This window comes from Urocitellus parryii, chromosome 7 (assembly GCF_045843805.1).
Source record: "Urocitellus parryii isolate mUroPar1 chromosome 7, mUroPar1.hap1, whole genome shotgun sequence".
Classification (NCBI taxonomy): Eukaryota; Metazoa; Chordata; class Mammalia; order Rodentia; family Sciuridae; genus Urocitellus; species Urocitellus parryii.
In genome coordinates this window covers 102796925-102816481 of record NC_135537.1, presented here as the reverse complement: position 1 = coordinate 102816481, position 19557 = coordinate 102796925, and positions in this window count along the sequence as shown.

Sequence of the window (19557 nt, the reverse complement as noted above, 5' to 3'; positions counted from 1 at the left end):
ATTGGCCTCATTGAAAAAAAAAACGTTTTTAAAGAAAAATTGGAACATAGTGGCGGGCGCGGAGAGATCAAGTCTTTGACCTCTTCAGCTGCGCAGGCATAGGGAGTCGTAAACCGTCTAAATGCTGTTTGATCAGGATCACTAGGCAATGCTGAGCTGACATGGATCTGGGGCGAACAGTCTGGGCCTCTCAGAACACACACACCGAGCCCGGATTGGTGAATTCAAGCTCCCTTTCACCTGCTTCTTGCAGACAAACTGCTGTGACTCAGCACTAAACGATCCCGCTGAAACAACTGGTCTGCCCTTCTGATCCTAAGGAGGTTAATGCCAACCGAGCCTTCATAGGCAGTGGCCACAGGATTGAAACGGGGCTTGGGAGAGACAGTCAGGACCCACCCGTTGCATTGGTCACCCGGCAAAGGGAAACGAACTGTCGCCATTTGCATGGGATTCCACCATGGCAGAGGACTGACGTCACCAGAATGCGGCGGAGGAGATAACTTCATTGAAACCAGCGGCTACAGGTGTGTAATCCCCTAGCCTTCCCTCTCCACACATCGGGGAAACCTTAAGGGCCCCTCCCAGCTCTCCCGTGAGCGCAATAGCCAGACAGAGGGAATCAGGCGTGGCGCAGAACTCCCGGCTACCGCTCCCACCAGTGCTGACAACTGAGGTCTCTTGCACCAGCTACTGGGGGCGTGGCTACCAGAGGGTAAGCAAAATTCGCTGAGGATTCTCAGACCCAAGCTCTACAAACTTAGGGTCTGAGGGAATGGCAAACATGGAGAGTGTGCCCAGGCATTCATGAAAACAGGGCTCCTGGGAGCAGCAGACCTGGCGTGTAGCCAGTATTGTGGTAAGCATCACCGGTGAGAGGGGCCTGGCTAGAGGAAAAGTGGGGAAGTGACTAGACACAAGAGGAGGCCCTAGGCACTCAGGATTGGAGACCCGCCCAGTCTGGGAGGAGGAGCTGCTGCACAGTGATTGGTTCCCGCGCATTGAGAGGAGAAGCTTGGGAATGGAACCACCATTTGACCCAGTTATTGCCCTTCTCGGACTATTCCCTGAAGACCTTAAAACAGCATACTACAGGGATACTGCCACATAGATGTTCATAGCAGCACAATTCACAATAGCTAGACTGTGGAACCAACCCAGATGCCCTTCAATAGATGAATGGATAAAAAAAAATGTGGCACTTATACACCATGGAGTATTATGCAGCACTAAAAAATGATAAAATCGTGGAATTTGCAGGGAAATGGATGGCACTAGAGCAGATTATGCTAAGTGAAGCTAGCCTATCCCTAAAAAACAAATGCCAAATGTCTTCTTTGATATAATGAGAGCAACTAAGAACAGAGCAGGGAGGAAGAGCAGGAGAAAAAGATTAACATTAAACAGAGACATGAGGTGGGAGGGAAAGGGAAACAAAAGGGAAATTGCATGGAAATGGAGGGAGACCCTCATTGTTTTGTTTTTATGTTTTATTTTTTTATTGGTTGTTCACAACATTACATTTCTCTCCTTGTATATTTTCCCAGAATGGGAAAATATACAAGGAGAGTATTGAATTACAGTAGATGGGGTAGAGAGAGAAGATGTGAGGGAAGGGGAGGGGGGATAGTAGAGGATAGGAAAGGTAGCAGAATACAACAGTTACTAATAGGGCATTATGTAAAAATGTGGATGTGTAACCAATGTGATTCTTCAATCTGTATTTGGGGTAAAAATGGGAGTTCATAACCCACTTGAATCTAATGTATGAAATATGATATGTCAAGAGCTTTGTAATGTTTTGAACAACCAATAAAAAAATAAAATAAAAAAATAAAGAAAAATTGGCCACACAGCTAATGGAGTTAATATTGTCATTTATATGAATTGGTCCCAGCTAACCCAGAAAGCCACTCCATCTGATTTTCTTAAACTCTCTGTTCACTGACCCTCTCTATCAAGGGAGGTAGTAGTTTTGGTTTCTGTGCACAGCTGTTGAGGTACTTCATAAGTGGACTGCATATTGTGGTGTCCTGCCATCCTGAAATCCTATCTTCCAACTGAAGAGATGCAGCCCCTCTGGGACTGACCAGTTCTTACAGGAAGCACCTCAGCCTGTGAAATGCAGAGTATCCCCCAGAGCTGGGCCTGCTCACTCTTGCCACCTAACAGTGGTTCCATGCAGTCCCAGGACTCAGACTCCTCCACCGTGTCATCCTGCCATCCCCTGGGCCTACAAGCCTGGATCCTCCTCATCTGTTTGAGAGAGGAGGACAGGCAGACCTAAGGGATAGGCTGAAGGACAGGCTAAGGGAAGGGATGGCAGTGGGCACATCCCAGATGTCACCCAGACCCCAGTCCATGGATGGTGACTCGCATCACCCAGCCAAAGTTGAGGTGTGGTAGCCAAAAAAGGCCAGTCTGCACCACAGTGAAATGAACTTTTCTTGAGCACCCTTCAGCCTGGAGAAGACAGTGCAAGAATAGCACTTGGCTCTGCATCTGGCCTGTGGTGTGATGGGGTGTGTGAATTACATTGGAAGACACTCTAAGGAGCCCACCATTATTGTAATTCTGTCATTATCTTGGAAACCTGTGTGTGAGCCCCTGTCTCTAATTCAGAGCCAAAAGTGGGGTGAAATTCCTCTTCCCAACAGGAAACCAAGTACAAAACCACTCGGTATTATTTTTTTGGAGACACATTGATAAGAACCCCTATTATGTAAAAAGCTATGAATACACAAAGGAACTTCTTGTTTTCCATAGCTCCTGATCATCCCCGTGGGGTCAGGTTGAAAGAACCCTTGTGTGAGGATGGAGAAAATTGAAGCATTTGACTCTGAGGCCTCAGGGACTCTGAAGGGAAAAGAACATCCCTCCCCTCCTTCAGCTCTCAAAGGAGGAGAAGACAACACAGAGGTTATGAATGTCCAAAGCTATTGGAAGAAATATATTTGAAAAAAAATGATTCATCAGCTTATATAGGCTATCCTCATTGCAGCAGAAGGCAGCTATTAGATAAAGATGCTAGGCACAGCAGCTGAGCGGTGACCCTGTGCTCTTAACCAGTTTGGCTGGTTAAGCTTTCATGGATTAAAAACCTTTTAATAATGTCTGTTGAGAAGTTTTCCTCTCCCAGAGAAATACAGGTATAAAAATCATTGTATAGGGCTGGGGATGTAGCTCAAGCGGTAGCGCGCTCGCCTGGCATGCGTGCGGCCCGGGTTCCATCCTCAGCACCACATACCAACAAAGATGTTGTGTCCGCCGAGAACTAAAAAAAAAAAAAAAAAAAAAACCTAAAAAAAATTCTCTCTCTCTCTCTCTCTCTCTCTCTCTCCCCTCTCTCTTTTAAAAAAATCATTGTATAGTCACTATCCAAAGGCTACTTCAGAAAGATAATGACCTTAGCTTTCTAAAGTTGGATGAAAGTGATAGATCATGCCCCAAACAGTCAATGGTACAGTGTTGTTTAGTGACCAGCAGAAGTCCCCACCTAGATGCCAGGACCCACAGATACATACTGCTGCCTTCCAGCTCATGCAAAGGTAGGTTTTTCTCTGTGACACTGAGCAATGTCTCAATGAAACACAGCCAGGGGACTGGACAGGAAGCTGCCAGGGTAGAGGAGGTGAGAGGTTTCCCTGATTCCAGTGTAAAGTAGAGTTGTCATGCCTTCAGGTAAATGAGAACTAAAGCACACACAGTGCTGCTCACCCTAGGAACACCCCAGAGCATGGGGACCCTAGTGGAGAAAAAAGGTGCTTCCAGGTGGCCATTTGTCCCTGTTGCCTCTTGCCTGGACATAAATGCTCAAAGCAGGTACTGCTTTCTGCTCTCCCAGGATCTGAACCTATGCTGGGAACATACCAGAAATATCCCAGTCCTCTCTGCCAATGGACTCCTCACCATGGACACAGTGTACCTCCAGCTGCACACCTTCCTCCCACAGTCACTTCTCAGACTCCCGAGCTGGGTTTTCCCTCTCTCTTGTGCTCATCATTGTGTTCCCATTCTGTCTTACTGGTAGGTATCCAACTCTGAATCAGAAGTCTATTGAAAGTGTCCCTTAAAGATGGTGCAATTGTGTTCCCATGCCTGGGACCATCAGCAAGTTCTGCTTCCCACCCAAGGAGACACCCATTGCATCTGGAGTGCATAAAACCAACAAAGCCAGGGATCCATTCACTAGCAAATTGGAGCATAAAAGGGGGTGCTTGTGGGTCCCCCATTGGAGAAAAATCTGACGTCATGGCAGAGACACAGGACAGTCTTCTGTTGCCCACACCCTTTCACAAGTGGGGACAGTGTGACAGCACAACAAATGCCATGCCTTTGTGGAGGATGGCATGGGAGTAGCAGAAAAGAAAAGAGCATCACGTGACTAATGTGTAGGTGCAGGGGTAGTGACTAAAATGTGTCTTTTGACTCTGATTTTGCTGAGCTTTGAGATAGGGCCTGTAATCTTGCAAGGCCCTGGTCACTAGTCCATGTATCTGAATTTTGGACAGCTCCTGTCCCCACATTAATGACAGCTTTTTCCTTCAAGCCTGGAAGCAACATTTCATGCATGGTGTCATCTTCATGCAATGAAATAAAAAAATACCACCACAGCATTGCATTCCAGCATGAGGCTTGCTCCAGGCAAGGTCATCAGGTGCAGAGATGGATGTTCCACAAAATCACCATCCATCTGCCGTACAGAGGTGACCCTGAGGTGGTTTGGCCAAGACCACTGGAGGTAGGGATGAGAGGCACAGAGAAAGATGCCTCCAGCCCTGCATCTGTGGAGGGTCTAACTTCTCACACCCAGCACAGCTCACTCCTGCAGCCCAGGAGAGAAGCCTGCTCCCTTTGATAAACATCCAACTCAGTTTAAGATGACTTAGGGTCATTCTGTTACTTTAAACCAAAGACCCCTACCTCATATAAATTTCCCATGATCCTAAAACCAGATTCATTCAGTCAATGAAGTTGAGACCAGAGCTGAAATGGTCCTGATCCTGTAACAGGCTGGAGCATGGATGTTGCCTGTCCCCCAGGGTCCCTATGTTGAAGACTCAGCTCTCAGAATGTCCCTGGGGAGGTGCAATACAGAGGCATGTCCTCAGGAGGGCTCTGCAGATGATGGAGGCCCAGGCTTGTCCTTAATTAAAACAGAACAAAGCCCATACAAAGAAAGTGCCCTGTATACAGAAAAGACTTTTATAAAAAAAAACCAATGGGCAGAATCATATGCCCAGCTCCTAGCTGCAGTCAGTGCCTTTTTCCTTAAGTAAATGCTTTTTGACACTTATGAGTTGACTAGCTCTCTAAGTGTTCCTTTAAGCAGCTCTGGCAAGTTCCCAAAGGTTCATTAAGGGGCTGCCCATGTGCATAAGTGTCTTTTGGCTGTAATAACAAAAACATGGAACTTCTGAGAAGGCAGAGGGGACAGAGGCTTGTTGGTCCTGGGACCATGGTTCTACTGTCACACACAGTCACATGGAGGTTTTGAAAGGTAATAAGCAGAGAGAAGGGAGGGGATTAAGTTCAGCTCACAACAGTGACTTGTCATCACTGAGTCCCCAGCACCCAGCAAGAAAACAGGTGGTGTAGGCAGGTTCCCAACATGCTTGAGTGCCTCATCACTCATTCATGCTCTGTGAACAAAAATAATGACAGTCTCTATTTTTTAGAATTAACAAGGTAATTTAAAAAGTGATTGTGTTTGAAAAGCCCTTAGAAAGGAGCCCATTCCCTTCTGTTGCTTTAAACCAAAGACCCAAAGACCAAAATACCCCATTAGCCTGAGTTCTGCAGTCACGCTGCAGGCCATGGGCCTGCCCTGTGGCAGGCGGCCAATGCCAGATTTCCCTTAAGAGCTGTGGAGAGAGACATTACAAGATCTGGAGCCTCAGCAAACAACCTCAAAATCCATCCCAGGCAACCATCTGCTCTCCTATAATGAGGTTTCAGAAGGATTTAAGAAGCCGGGCTCATGCAAATCAGGAGACAGTGTCAGGCAGACTAAAGGAGCTGCTGATCTTTACGAGGAGCTCAACATCCAAGGAGCATGAGAGCGAGGTGTCTCAGAGGGCACACTTTATGTGGCTCCATTACATAAATATATTTATCCACTGAAGCAGCTTGGAGGGGCGGGGACAGATTGGGCTAGCAGGGATGGGGGTGTGGAGAGGAGCTGAGTCTCTAGGGGGTGATGCAAAGGAAAGTTGGACAGATCAGACACCTTGGTGTGGCTGCCAGAGCCAGATACATGAGGGACAACCAATGGGATTGTGACGCTAAGGAAGCACATGCCACATGCACACCCAACTGGTGAAAAGAAAGAGTTGCCAAGATGACACTGATGTTGACTACCTGTTTGGTGTTCTGTATGGTCATTTCAGATGCCAGCTCTGAGAGGATAAGCCAAGTGTCCATGGGACCCATGTTTCTTTGCAACTTCCAGGGAATTGAGGACTATTTCAAATCAAGTGTTTAGGAAAAACTATGGACGGTGTGGCTGGCATTGAGGCTTGAAGGGCACTGGCTTAAGTCACAAATTCCAGAGGCATCTCTGGAATGCTTCCTGTCCCTCTGCCAGAAACACACCCACCTCAGTCCATCAAGAGCCACCCCCATCTGCAACCTCTGCAGCCAAACCAGGAAGCTGGAGCACCTTGCTATTTCCCTTTCTCTTTCTCCTCCTTCTTTCCCTGGTTTGCTTGCCTCCACAGTGTGCAGGAGCCATGAACTACACACATTTAACTCCACCAATGGAGTCGCCCTCCTTCCCAGGCTTGCTCTCCATCCTGAGCTTGCCCAATTTCCCTTGCAACACTAGGTACTCATGTGGGGCTGATTTGCTAACATGCCTGCAGAACCCCAGCCCTTCCAGAGCCCTGCATAGAGCCTCCCCACACGCCCAAGCACAGAGCCAACATCAAAGGTTTGCATTGGGCTCTGTTGCGATTTTAGTATGTGACCAAGCCACTTGTTCTGGGCGGTTTGTATTCAGGACATATTTGTCTTCAGGGTGTTTCTCTCTCTAACTCCATGCATCATTAATCTTTTAAAATGAGAAACTTTAAGAGCCCAACACCATTTGTTAAAATCTCCATATGTGAGGTACATATTACTCAGTCTCAATCAAACACAAGTCTCTGCAGCAAAGTCAGTAAACTGAACAGGAAAACCATCCTAGAAAACATGTAGATCCTGAAATGGTGCTCATCTTCTCCATAAGCACTGGGAGAAGAGCTGGGCACACACAGCTCTTCACACTCATCCTCTAACCCAGAATAAAACCCTTAATCAATACAGAATTTACTCCTGGAAAATAACCAAATACTGTGCCAAAATATGTGAGGCAGTTACTTTATTTAAAAAAAAGAGAGAGAGAGAGTTTTATTTACCTTGCAGTTTGGAGGCTGAAAGTCCCACCATCATGGCCCAGATGCTTCCAAGGGCCCTGTGACAGCATTTCATCATGGCAGGAGCTTTCTTGCATCCCTGGGTATTTGGCCTACCCTGTACTTACACAGCTACTAGGATACAATCATGAGGACTCCACCCTGATGACCTATCTTATGCAGTCACTTTTAAAAGGTCCTACCTCTGGACACCACAGAAAGATCCAGTCTCTACCTCTCCATACCACTGGTATAAGATTTGGTGGCAACACATGGATTGAGGCCACAACAATTTTTTTTGCTGTGACACTTTGATAATTATCAGTGAAAAGTGGTACCCAAATAGAAAAGAAAAAATCTAACAGGAGGCCACTCCTTTCCCTGAACATGACCACCCTCATAACAGGTCCATAACAACTCAATCCTGGTATCATCTTCAGGAGGCATCACTGACACAAGATGACTTGGTGCCACTGAAGTCTAATTTCTAAGAAGCCACAGGCTGTGGTGGAGCTAAAGGAGATGAGGATGGAGGAGACATCCATCTCCTTCTTTTCTGTTTTTTTCACCTAGTCCAAGATGCCACTTGATGCAGATGGTGTTTCACTAATAAAGAATGTGAAGCATCAACCAGAGAGCCCAGGTTTCAGATCTTAGAGAGCAAGTGCCCTTAGGCAGCAAAGCATCACTGAGAATAATTAAACACCATCAATACCAAGATGAAAACCAGGGAGATGTCCATGTAGGTTGGTGTTGTGAAGTGCCTTGTACTTAGCAGGTGATTATTGAATATTTAACAGACAAATGAAGAAATAAAAAAGAAGTAAATGTCACCGAAAATTTATTTTGTTTTTTCTTTTTTTGGTCCATTGTTGAGTGCCACAGCCGAGTCGGGATGATGCATGCCATTTTTGCCAGAAGTAGTGGTTAGAGAGGTGATGACAGCAAGTCATTAAGATGATGACTTTTGAGTTCTTGTTGAGTTCCCATTGAGTTCCGGTTGAGCTCTCGTGGGGATTCCTGAAGAGTTTGCATTGGTTGGGGAAGTGCTGGAGGAGGGATTTCCTGTTGGTGGTAGCTGTAGGAGCCGCATGGCGTTCTGGAGAGTTCCCGGGGAGTGTGTGTGGAGTGTGCTGCTGGAGTTCAGAAATAAAGTTTGTTCCTGCTTCAGTGACTTGTGATTTCTGCCCACACAGACTGCAGAATTGGCAGCCTATGTGGGGAATGCCTGAAGCTCAGAGGTAAGTGAAATTCCTTGCCCCTAAGGGAAGCCGAGAGAATGGGTGACCATTTCAAAAAACAATGTGTTCAAGTTTTGATTTGTATTGTTTTTGTTTCAAGCTGCCTATCCTCAGAACTTTCTCAGGCAAACTGGGAAAAATGATTGGCTAAAGGTTTGAAGTTGTTCACCCCTGAGAAAGAGATAGAAATAGACCACAAATGCACATGTAAAGAAAATAGGAAAATTGATACAATGATTTTTTGTTCCGTTTTTGTTTCATTCTGTTTCGGTTTTGTTTTGTGTTATAGTAGATCAGAAATTAGCAAAAAAAACAAACTGAAAAAGTGTTAAGTAAATTGTTAGAGGTCCAGATTATGGTAGAAAACATGTTAGATCAAGCAAAAGAGAAGGTCTCTCGAGCTAGTCAGACAGAGGAAGAAAATTTAAAGGAAGAAAGCTTAGAGGAGAAACAGCTATCAGGGAGGAAGCTACAAAAGGAGGCTGCTACTAACACCATTCTATCACCAGAGGGCATAATTCAACCAACAGCTCCATCTATGGAGACAGGTGAGTGGCTTTCAACCCCTGTAGTTGACAGATGGGATCTTTAGACAGGATATCAAAGATTAGCATGCCTTGTACTTGAGCAGGCAGTAGGCCAGCGAATTCACCGTGCTTTAGATTTCAAAACAGTGAAGCAGTTAAAGGAGGCTATAACAACCTATGGTCCTCAAGCACCCTTAACTGTAAACATGGTTGAATCCATTACCAACTTGAAAATGACGCCAGCAGACTGGGCTAGCATGTGTAAAGCTGTGCTAAATGGAGGGCAATATTTGTTACGGAAGGTAGCCAATGAGAAATTTTGCATGGAGACGGCTAGGCGATATGCAGCAGCCTGTTATCCTCAGAGAAATCTAGATATGTTGTTAGGAAAAGGACCTTATGAAGATCAGCAGCAACAAATTAGATATGATCCTGCTATATACTCACAAATTGCTGCAGATGCAGTTAGGGCATGGAAGACTTTACAAGGACATGGAGATTAACAAGGTCAATTATCTAAGGTAATACAGGGAGCTAATGAACCTTATGCTGAATTTGTAGATAGGCTTATTCAAACAGCTACCAGAGTTTTTGGGGATACAGAACAAGCAATGCCATTAATAAAACAACTGGCTTTTGAGCAAGCAAATCATTGGTGCAGAGAGGTCATTAGACCATGGAAATATGAAGATTTAAACACATATATCAAATAATATAGAGACATTAATGAGTCTTGGCAGCTGCACTACAAGAGGCTTTAGATACCAGGCCAAAAACATGCTACAATTTGAACAAACAGGACATTTTAAAAGGAATTGCCCCATAGGAGGAGGGTTTAACAAAACTAGGTATCAAAGGGGTAGAATACTGGGTATTTGCCCATGATGCCATAGAGGGAGACATTGGACTAATAATTGCCATTATCAAACGACCATAGAGGTTACTCCATTATCAAAAAATGGACAAGGACCAGGTGTTTACCCACAATATTGTGGAGAAAGGCATCGGGCTCCATTGCCAAAGAACGGGCAGGGGGGCCCAATGCTCTGGGGCCCATGATCACAAATATATGGGGCACTGGAGGAATCAAGAAACACCATTAAGGAACCCAGCAACACCATCAGGGTAGTGCCCAGGACTCATTATCCATCAGATCTCTTATCAGATGAACCAGAGGGAGCGCAGGGTTGGACATCTGCACCTGTGCCAGAGTAGTACTAACTCCAGAGATGGGAGTTCAAATCATTCCCACAGGAGTAAAAGGACATCTTCCCCAAGGAACAGTAGGCTTATTGTTAGGACACAGATCTTCTACTCTAAAAGGACTTATGATAAGTCCTGGGGTAATTGATCCCAATTATGAAGGTAAAATAAAAATTATAGCTAGTTCTCCAAAGGGTATATCAGTAATTACACCAGGAGATAGAAAGCACAGTTATTAATAATACCCAGCCTACATGATAAATTTTCCAGTAGTACTATAGAAAGAGGTTCCAGAGGATTAGGCTCCACAGGTGTAGATTGTGCTATGCTGTCTTTAAATTTAGATTCTTGCCCAATGCTAAAACTAAATATTCAAGGATATGAATTTAATGGGCTACTGGACACAGGTGCAGACCTTAGCATCATATCTCGTCAAGAATGGCCAAAACATTGGCCATTACAACAGGCCATTAAAACGCTTAGAGGCATAGGAGTAGCAACTAATCCCCATAAAAGTGCAATGGTATTAGATTGGAAGGATCCTGCAGGATGTTAAGGAACTATACAGCCATATTTATTGGATCAACTTCCTATAAATTTATGGGGACGAGATGTCCTAGATCAATTAGGTTTGACATTAACAAATAACATCAATCCAAATGCGCCCACTATTAGGGCTAGACAAGGTTTTAGGAAAAAAAAGATAAGGAGAACAAGAACAAGGTATAGTAGCACCAATTCAAATAGATCAAGGAATAGATAGACATGGATTGGGTTTTCAGAAGGGGTCACTGAGACAATAAAAATTACTTGGAAATCAGAAAGACCAGTATGGGTTCCTCTGTGGCCCCTGACTAAATAAAAGACACAAGCAGCCCATGACCTGATCAAACAACAATTAGAGGAGGGATATATACAACCTTCTGTATCTCCCCATAATACTCCCATTTTTGTCATTAAAAAGAAATCTGTTAAATGGAGATTATTGCAAAATTTAAGAGTCATTAATAATGAGATGGTTATTATGGGACCTGCTCAATCAGAGATTCCTCAATTGTCTGCTTTGCCAAAATCCTGGTATGTTTTAGCTATAGATATTAAAGATTTTTTTTTTCAATTCCAATTCATCCTGAGGATAGTCCAGGTTTTGCATTTACTATCCCTTCACTGAATCATGAAGGTCCTGATCAGAGATATGAATGGAAAGGACTCCCTCAAGGGATGGCTAACAGCCCAACTATGTGTCAAATTTATGTTATCAAAGCAATCCAGCCACTTAGAAATCAAAATCCTGAACTACAAATATTTCACTATATGGATGATGTATTATTAGCACATAAAGATAAAAACACATTGCTGGAATATTATGCCACACTTACAAACTTATTAAAAAATTGTAATCTAGAGATAGCAATAGATAAAGTACAATTAAATATTCCAATTAATTATTTAGGAGTCCTATTATCCTCAACCATGGTCCATCCACCAAAAATTCAAATACGAGTGGATCAATTCAAATCACTTAACGACTTCCAAAAGTTATTGGGAGACATAAATTGGATAAGGCCTTTCTAGGTATTCCAACAGGAGAGTTGGGACCTTTATTTGATATCCTAAAAGGTCCATCAGATCCAAATTCACCCTGTATGTTAACTCCTAAAGCAAGAAAGGCATTACAAATTATTGAAACATATATGGAAAATATGCATTTGGATAGAATTGATATGTTGCCTTTATTATTTATTGTAATACCAAAAAAGCGTATTTCTACATGAGTATTTTGGAAAGAAGGTTCATTATTTGGATACATTTATCTTATTCTCCTAACACTATTCTTACTAGGTATTCTGATAAAACAATTGATACTCAAAGGAATAAAAGCAGCAAAGGGAGTGTTTGGAATTTCTCCCAATAAAATTATTACTCCATATACTATGGATCAAATTGATGAGTTAGCTAATGAGTTAAATACATGGACAATAATCATGTGTAAATCCAACGTTTCATTTGATAATCACTTACCATCCAATCCTTTGTTGTCTTTTTGGTCTAAGCATCCTGTAGTTTTTCCAAAAATGAAAAGAAAAACACCTATCATGAATGCTCCAAATATATTCACTGATGGGTCATATAATGGTAACACAGCAGTAGTTACCCCTGATCAAACTTTTACATTTTAGTACCCAAACAATCAGCTCAAAATGTAGAGCTTAATGCAGTTTTACAAGCTTTTGTGATGTTTAATGATTCTGTATTTAATTTATTTTCTGATAGTCAGTATATAGTTAATGCTATAGTATCCCTTGAAGATGCTTTTAGGATTTCCACTTCCTCTACTGTTTTCTCTTTGTTTTCCACTATACAAAGTCTAATATGGGACAGAAAAGATCCATTATTTATAAGACATATCAGGGCACATACAGGATTGCCTTGAGCCCTTAGTTTGGGCAATGAGTTAGCAGATAAAACCACACATGACATACATATTTTCTCTACAATAGAAGAAGCTACAAATATTTATAAAAGGTTCCATGTCAATGCTAATACTTTACAAAAACATTTAAAAATAACTAAGAAACAAGCTAGATAAATAATAAAACAATTTCAAACTGTGTGATGTTTTTACTACAAGTTAATCTTGGAGTCAATCCTAGAGGATTGATACCTAACCATATTTGGCAGATGGACGTCACACACTTGCCAGAATTTGGAAAATTAAAATATTTGCATGTTACAGTTGATACTTCTTCCTGATTTTTGATGGGCTCCCTTCATGCTAGAGAAAAAACTAAAGATATTATAGCTCATTGCTTACAAAATTTTGCCACTGTGGGTGTTCCAAAACAGTAAAAAACAGATAATGTTTCTAGTTATACTTCTACCTCTTTTAAACAATTTTGCTCATCATTTGGCATTACTCATATAACAGGAATCCCATACAATCCACAGGGACAAGACATAGTTGAAAGAGCTCATCAAACTATTAAAATGTACTTATTAAAGCAAAAAGAGGGATATATATTCCAGAGGTATATATCCCCCAAAGATAAACTTAAAATAACTTTTTACTCTAAACTTTTTAAATTTGGATTCATCAGGGCTTAGTGCTGCGGAAAGACATATGTGTCCAAAAAATGTATATAAGAATAAGGTACTTTGGAAGGATATTGTATCAGGACAATGGAAAGGTCCTGACCCAGTGATTGTCTGGAGTAGGGGTTCTGTTTGTGTGTTTCCACAGGGAGAACAGCAGCTGATTTGGATTCCAGAGAGACTAACCAAAGTGATTTCTACAGACCAAAAAGAAGATGATTTGACTCATATCCATAACAGCTGATATCCAGAGCTCCAGCTTGGCTGTTCTTACATCTGCAACAATGGTTCTCTCACACCTGGAGGCTAATGAATAATGAACACCATTAAGGCCTATTTCAAATGTAAAAACCTTGAGGCTTGCTTGTGGGAATACCGTCAGATTCATATGCAAGTTACAGGAAAAAGGATGGGATATCCAAATAAGAGTCAAACCCAGGTGGTAACCAGGATGCTTTTTACAATATCTATTTTATTATTGCCTTTTCCCATATCATGAAGTTCTATTTTAGTTTTTTGAGCTCATACAGACCTAGGTTAATGTTTTTCTGATCAGTTTTATTTTTAAACTGTGGAGTTTTTAAACATTGCAATGGAGACTTCACCTCTGTAAAGCTACAAGGCCTTTACCATTGTCTTATGTGTTGTATGTTATATGTGCACACTTGTGTTTTGTGTTTTATGTTTGTATGTGCATATGTTCATATATGATATATAAGGAGCGCTCATGAAAAAATGGATCCAAATATTTTTATTATTCACGTGATTTAAATGGTTTAATTTAAATTGGGTAAACAGTTGTTGAGGATTGTTTTAATATGTGAACAAATAAGGAGGTTAACAGATCTTTTTGTTTACTTTCACCTTTCCTTTTCCTTATATTTAATAATTCTCTTCAGGACAATGTAAATTGTTCAGAAAATTGTTTTCTTAGTACCTGTTGGAATGTTACATAATTTTTTTTAGCCATCATTTCCAGAATTCCTATCTTCATCCCAGTGCTAGTGAAGAAAAAATAAAACTAAACTACAGCTTCTATGATAGCTATCACAGTAAACTGTATAAACTTATGCATCAATGAATGATAACTCAACAAGTAATGCTCAATCGAGGAGTCTATTTACTTTGGGAGGAAATGGACATAACGATAGATTCCTCTGCTTTGAACTGCTTGCAGAACTTGCCTGGACTAGGTATCACTTGTATACTTTGTGAACTACCTGTTGGTGCAGTGAATTGTGGTAGTGCTGGAGTATCTTTGCTGATGGTGTCACCGGTGGTACAATTTTTCCAAAGGAGCCATCAATTGGCTTGGTGTCATGGCATTTCTGTATCCTCCTCCCTTCTGCTAGTGATGGTCTAAAATTTGGGGGCCAACAGAGGAGAGGCAAAGAACCTCACCCCCTCCCCACTGGTGCATAGGCCTATCCACAAGTATGGCTGTATGCTGGACCAATAGTCAGTGACAGAAAAGATCCAATTGCAGTGGTACCAACCTAAGACAGGAGGCTGACGCCTTAAGGTCAGCTCATTCAATGACGGGTAAGGATCATATGTAGTATTGGACAGCCTAACAGGCACGGTCGCTAAGCCACATTGCTTTTTGTTTAATTATACAGAAGGGGGGAGATGTTGAGGTCCACAGCTGAGTTGGGATGATACATGGCATTTTTGCCAGAAGTAGTGGTTGAGAGGTTATGCCAGAGGTTATGCCATTAAGATGATGACTTTTGAGTTTTTGTTGAGTTCCCGTTGAGTTCCAGTTGAGCTCTCTCAGGGATTCCTGAAGAGTTCGCATTTGTTGAGGAAGGGCTGGAGGAGGGATTTCTGGTTGGTGGTTGCTGGAGGAGCCGGGTGGTGTTTAGGAGAGTTCCCAGGGAGCATGTGTGGAGTGTGCTGGTGGAGTTCAGAAATAAAGTTTGTTCCTGCTTCAGTGGCTCGTGATTTGTCCCCAGCCAGACTGCAGCAGTCCATCCCCTTCTTCAATGTTTTATGGCTCTGGCCTGTGCTTCAATTGCTTTATATCTCCCTCCAAGAAGACTGCAGCCCTAAGGAGTCCACCTGGCCTGCAGCATCTTGGAACTAAATTGTAATGTGGCCAATCATGGGTTAAACCAATCATGGTCCATGCCATAGAATGAGAGTTGGGCAAAATGCTGCTGCTTAGTATCTGAAGAAATCCAGAATTGTCCACTGAACACGGATCCAATGTCAACCACAAATAGTGCAGCACATCACCTGGTGGTGAAAGACAGAATTTTAGTTGAAAGGCCAGATGTTTTCAGTGTCATTTAACTGGGGTGTGAATACCATCACGTGGTGCAGGGAGGAGTTTCCCTGATAAGATCTCTTGGAGACTTTCTGGAACTTCAAGGAGAATCTTAGCTCACAAGAACCTTCAGCCCCTTCCCTGCACACACCAACATTCCTCATGATAGCCCGGTGGCATACGGCCTTCCCTGGTATGATGCTCCCTGGTGGCCATTATCTTCTACTGATGGAAAATGATGCTTGTTTGCATTCATAGGGTCCAACTGGTTACCCTTTTAAACCTGGATGAAACAGCATATTTTAAAGAAAAACATTCAATAGTCAACAAGTGATGTGGCCACAGAGGGGTGTTGCACCAAAGTATGAAAACTTGGAAACTCAAGGGGAGTGTTAAGAGAGAAGGTTTGGAACTTTTCAAAAACTCCAGGACAGGGCTGGGGATGTGGCTCAAGCGGTAGCGCGCTGGCCTGGCATGCGTGCGGCCCAGGTTCGATCCTCAGCACCACATACCAACAAAGATGTTGTGTCCGCCGAGAACTAAAAAATAAATATTAAAAAAAATAAAACTCCAGGACAACCCAGATCCTAGCAGTGAAGCCTGAGAATGGCAACAGCTGCATAAGGCAATGTCACAGAAACATCTGCGTGGGCCATCCTGTTTCCCAAGCAACACCCTCAGCTTATTTAATATTTTGGAAACCAGGTTGGTTTCCCTCTGCAGCCTACCTGCCCCTCCAGACAATTCCCGTACATTCCCAGGCATGTGCACTGACATTTGGACAGTGGGCGATGCGACAACCCCATGTCTGCCCATGGTCCAATGGCATGTCATCATCTCACACTGATCACTGTCACCATCCCTGCTGGTTCTAAAAGCCAGGTAAGTATGCAAGGTCATGATTCAAGGCACATCAATTTTTGTCTTGAAATACAGAATTATAATGACAGAGAAAGCCATAAGATAATAAATTTATGTCCATGATGGGTGATTCACCTTGAGATTTTTTTTTAAGGAAAAGCAGTAAGTTGAGTAAAAGACAATGCTTACTTGTAAAAAGTGAGACATTGCATTTGGAAAGCCATGGGCCCTGGGTGATTGGCACTTGGGCCCAGTTCTGGTGCACATCAGGCCTTGATGCACAGTCATGCGTTCATCTGCACAGCTCCAGTGCCAAGGAGACTTGTGTGAGTGGTGCTCTGTATTTCTCCACCATGGAGAAAATTTTCCTTGGGGGTTTGAGGGCCACAGAGGTCTGAATATTTGTGCCTCTAAAATTAAGATTTTGAAATCTTCATTCCTCAGATGGTGGTATCAGGAGAAGGAACTCTGGGAGAGGTAACCTAGGTCAAGAGGGTTGAGCCCTCATGAATAGGAGTTGTGGCCTTATGAAAGAGGCCCAAGAGCACTTTTCCAGCCTCCCATGGATGGATAGGTCACCATCCATGAGAATTCCTAGCTCTCACCTAACACCAAATCTGCCATGGCCTTGACCTTGGACTTTCTGCTTCCAAAGCTCTGAGAAACACATTTCTATTGCTTCTGAACCACCCAGTGCATGCTGTCCTGTTATGGCAGTCTAAAGGACAGAGACTGAAGTCCCAGGTGCAACCATGGGTATCTGGGGAGAAATGGACTCATGAAGTGCATCAGAAGCTGAGCCCAGGAACAGCAAGAGCACAGGATAGGCAACAGCACAAGTCCAACTCTCTGGCTGGGCACACCTTGGATCTTCTGTATCTCAGATCCAACCAAGGCTCAGATCCAAAAAGGAGGATAGAGTTTTCCAGAAGAGTTTGCACGTCTTGATGGAGCAGCATACAACAGATGCCCACTGATGAGAAAACCTCCAGTTTTTGTTTGTTTCTTTCTTTCAGATGACTATTTCCTTTCTGTCCACCTCCTTAGGCCTGAAGGGTGGGTTCCTTGAGACCATGGTTATTAAGCAGTCTGAGGTGTTGGACACCTCCATACAGAGCATCACTGACATACTCACACAAAAGCCATCTAAGCATGGTACAAACATCAAGCCTCAGCTGTGAACTCAGTGACTGTCCCTCTATCAGGCTGAGTCACTATTCCTCCTGAAGGGCTGGCAGCAGCCTTTCCACGGATCCCATTTTTGAGGTTCACTTGGGCACTCGTTCTTGGGTCATCAAATATTTTCATAATCAACTATCCTCTTGTCCCATCTCAACTATATGACTTTCAAAATCAGGACAAGAGAACCGCTGGGGTTTTGGGGATTCTGTGTTGACAGGAGATTTGGGGAAAGAATGCCCCACATTGTGTTTGCAGAGAGATGTTGAGCAGGCAGCCTGTCATGACCACACTTTTCTGTGACCTTCTGGACATTGGCCCGTGGTCACCACAAGCTGAGGTGGTGACACCAGAACTCTCCACAATGAAACACCTTCAGCCAGGAAATGCTGGATATGCCCCTCACACTCCACTAACATGCTGGACTAGAAGCCCTGAGTTCCACAGCCAGATGTGGGGGAACAGTTTTCCAGGTCAGAAAAAATCTGTCCTTCTGCAGATCCAGGATGATGTTGGATATATGGTGACATGTGCACAGGGCTCCCCTCTCCCTATCCCAAGTCTGGAACCTATTGAGGCCACCATCTTGGTTTCCCTTCCTGGTGACAGTAAAGATGGCATTAAAGCACCTCCCCATGATGGACCAAGGGCTCATCATCTGGGAGGTTAAACAGACCAGGTTTTTTCCACTCTCATGCTACAACAGTGAGTCATTATGGACAGGAAGAGCTGAGGGCAACTCAGCTATTCTTTACCCGATTAACTAACAACTACCCCAGTGTTCCAATAATGGGACATAAAAATAACATTCTTGCTGCTTCCTCCCTCCACAGGCCCTGCTCCCACCCAGCAGTCTGCAGGAGGAGCCACATGCTCATGGTCAAGCAGCTCAAGGATAGAATAAATAGCAAGTGTTTGCCATTCAAGTGGAATTGTAATTCATTCAGAACTCATTCACAAACCTTCCAAGACACCTCATGATAAAATTCTCTGGGGCCCTTCTTCCTCCAGCTTGCAGCATCCTGCTAAGGGGACTGTCTAAAGGTGCTGCTGGGGGAGGTCTGTGCATGCTGGGCCCTGGTCTGGCTTTAGAGTCTGCTAGAACCTCCACTCCCACTCCAGCCCCACAGCCTGTCCTCTTCCCGCCATTGCTGGGGGTGAAGCTGAAGGTGCTTATGGCTTTTACAAAAGCTTTCAGACTATCAGGCCTTAGTGTCACACACAGGAGTCTCTGGGATTTTTTAATTTACATACCTGACCCCCCCCCGCAGTCCTCAGCCCAGCTAAAGCACCTCAGAATGGCACAGAAGGAGCAGCTATATCCCTCACCCTTACCCCACAACCTCCATGCTTGTGCTTCTGCAGCCAGGGCAGAGAGAGGCCATGTCCTCCAGAGCCCTAGAGGGAGCAGCAGTGCACCGGGGTTGTACAGAAAATTCTGCTACACAGTGGTCACCTACTGGGCTCCCCACCTGGGAAACAAAGGCAAGGGAAGCTCCCAGATGCTGCCCAGGGTCCTGCAAAAAGTGACAGCAAGGAGGGAGGAAGTGCTCTCAGAGACACCTGTGCCTGAGGCACTGGACCCTCTTACCAACCCCTAAGGTAACAACAGTGGACCGGCAGGGCCTCAGAGAAGACATCCCAGCTCAGCAGGGCTGCAGCCTCATGGGTGCTGGGCACTGAGGCAGATGTGACCAGAACAAAACCCCACCTATACTCTGAACTATGCCTCAGTCACAGCAGTGCACCCTGTCTTCTCAATTCCCACAGGCATGTGACCTGCAGAACAC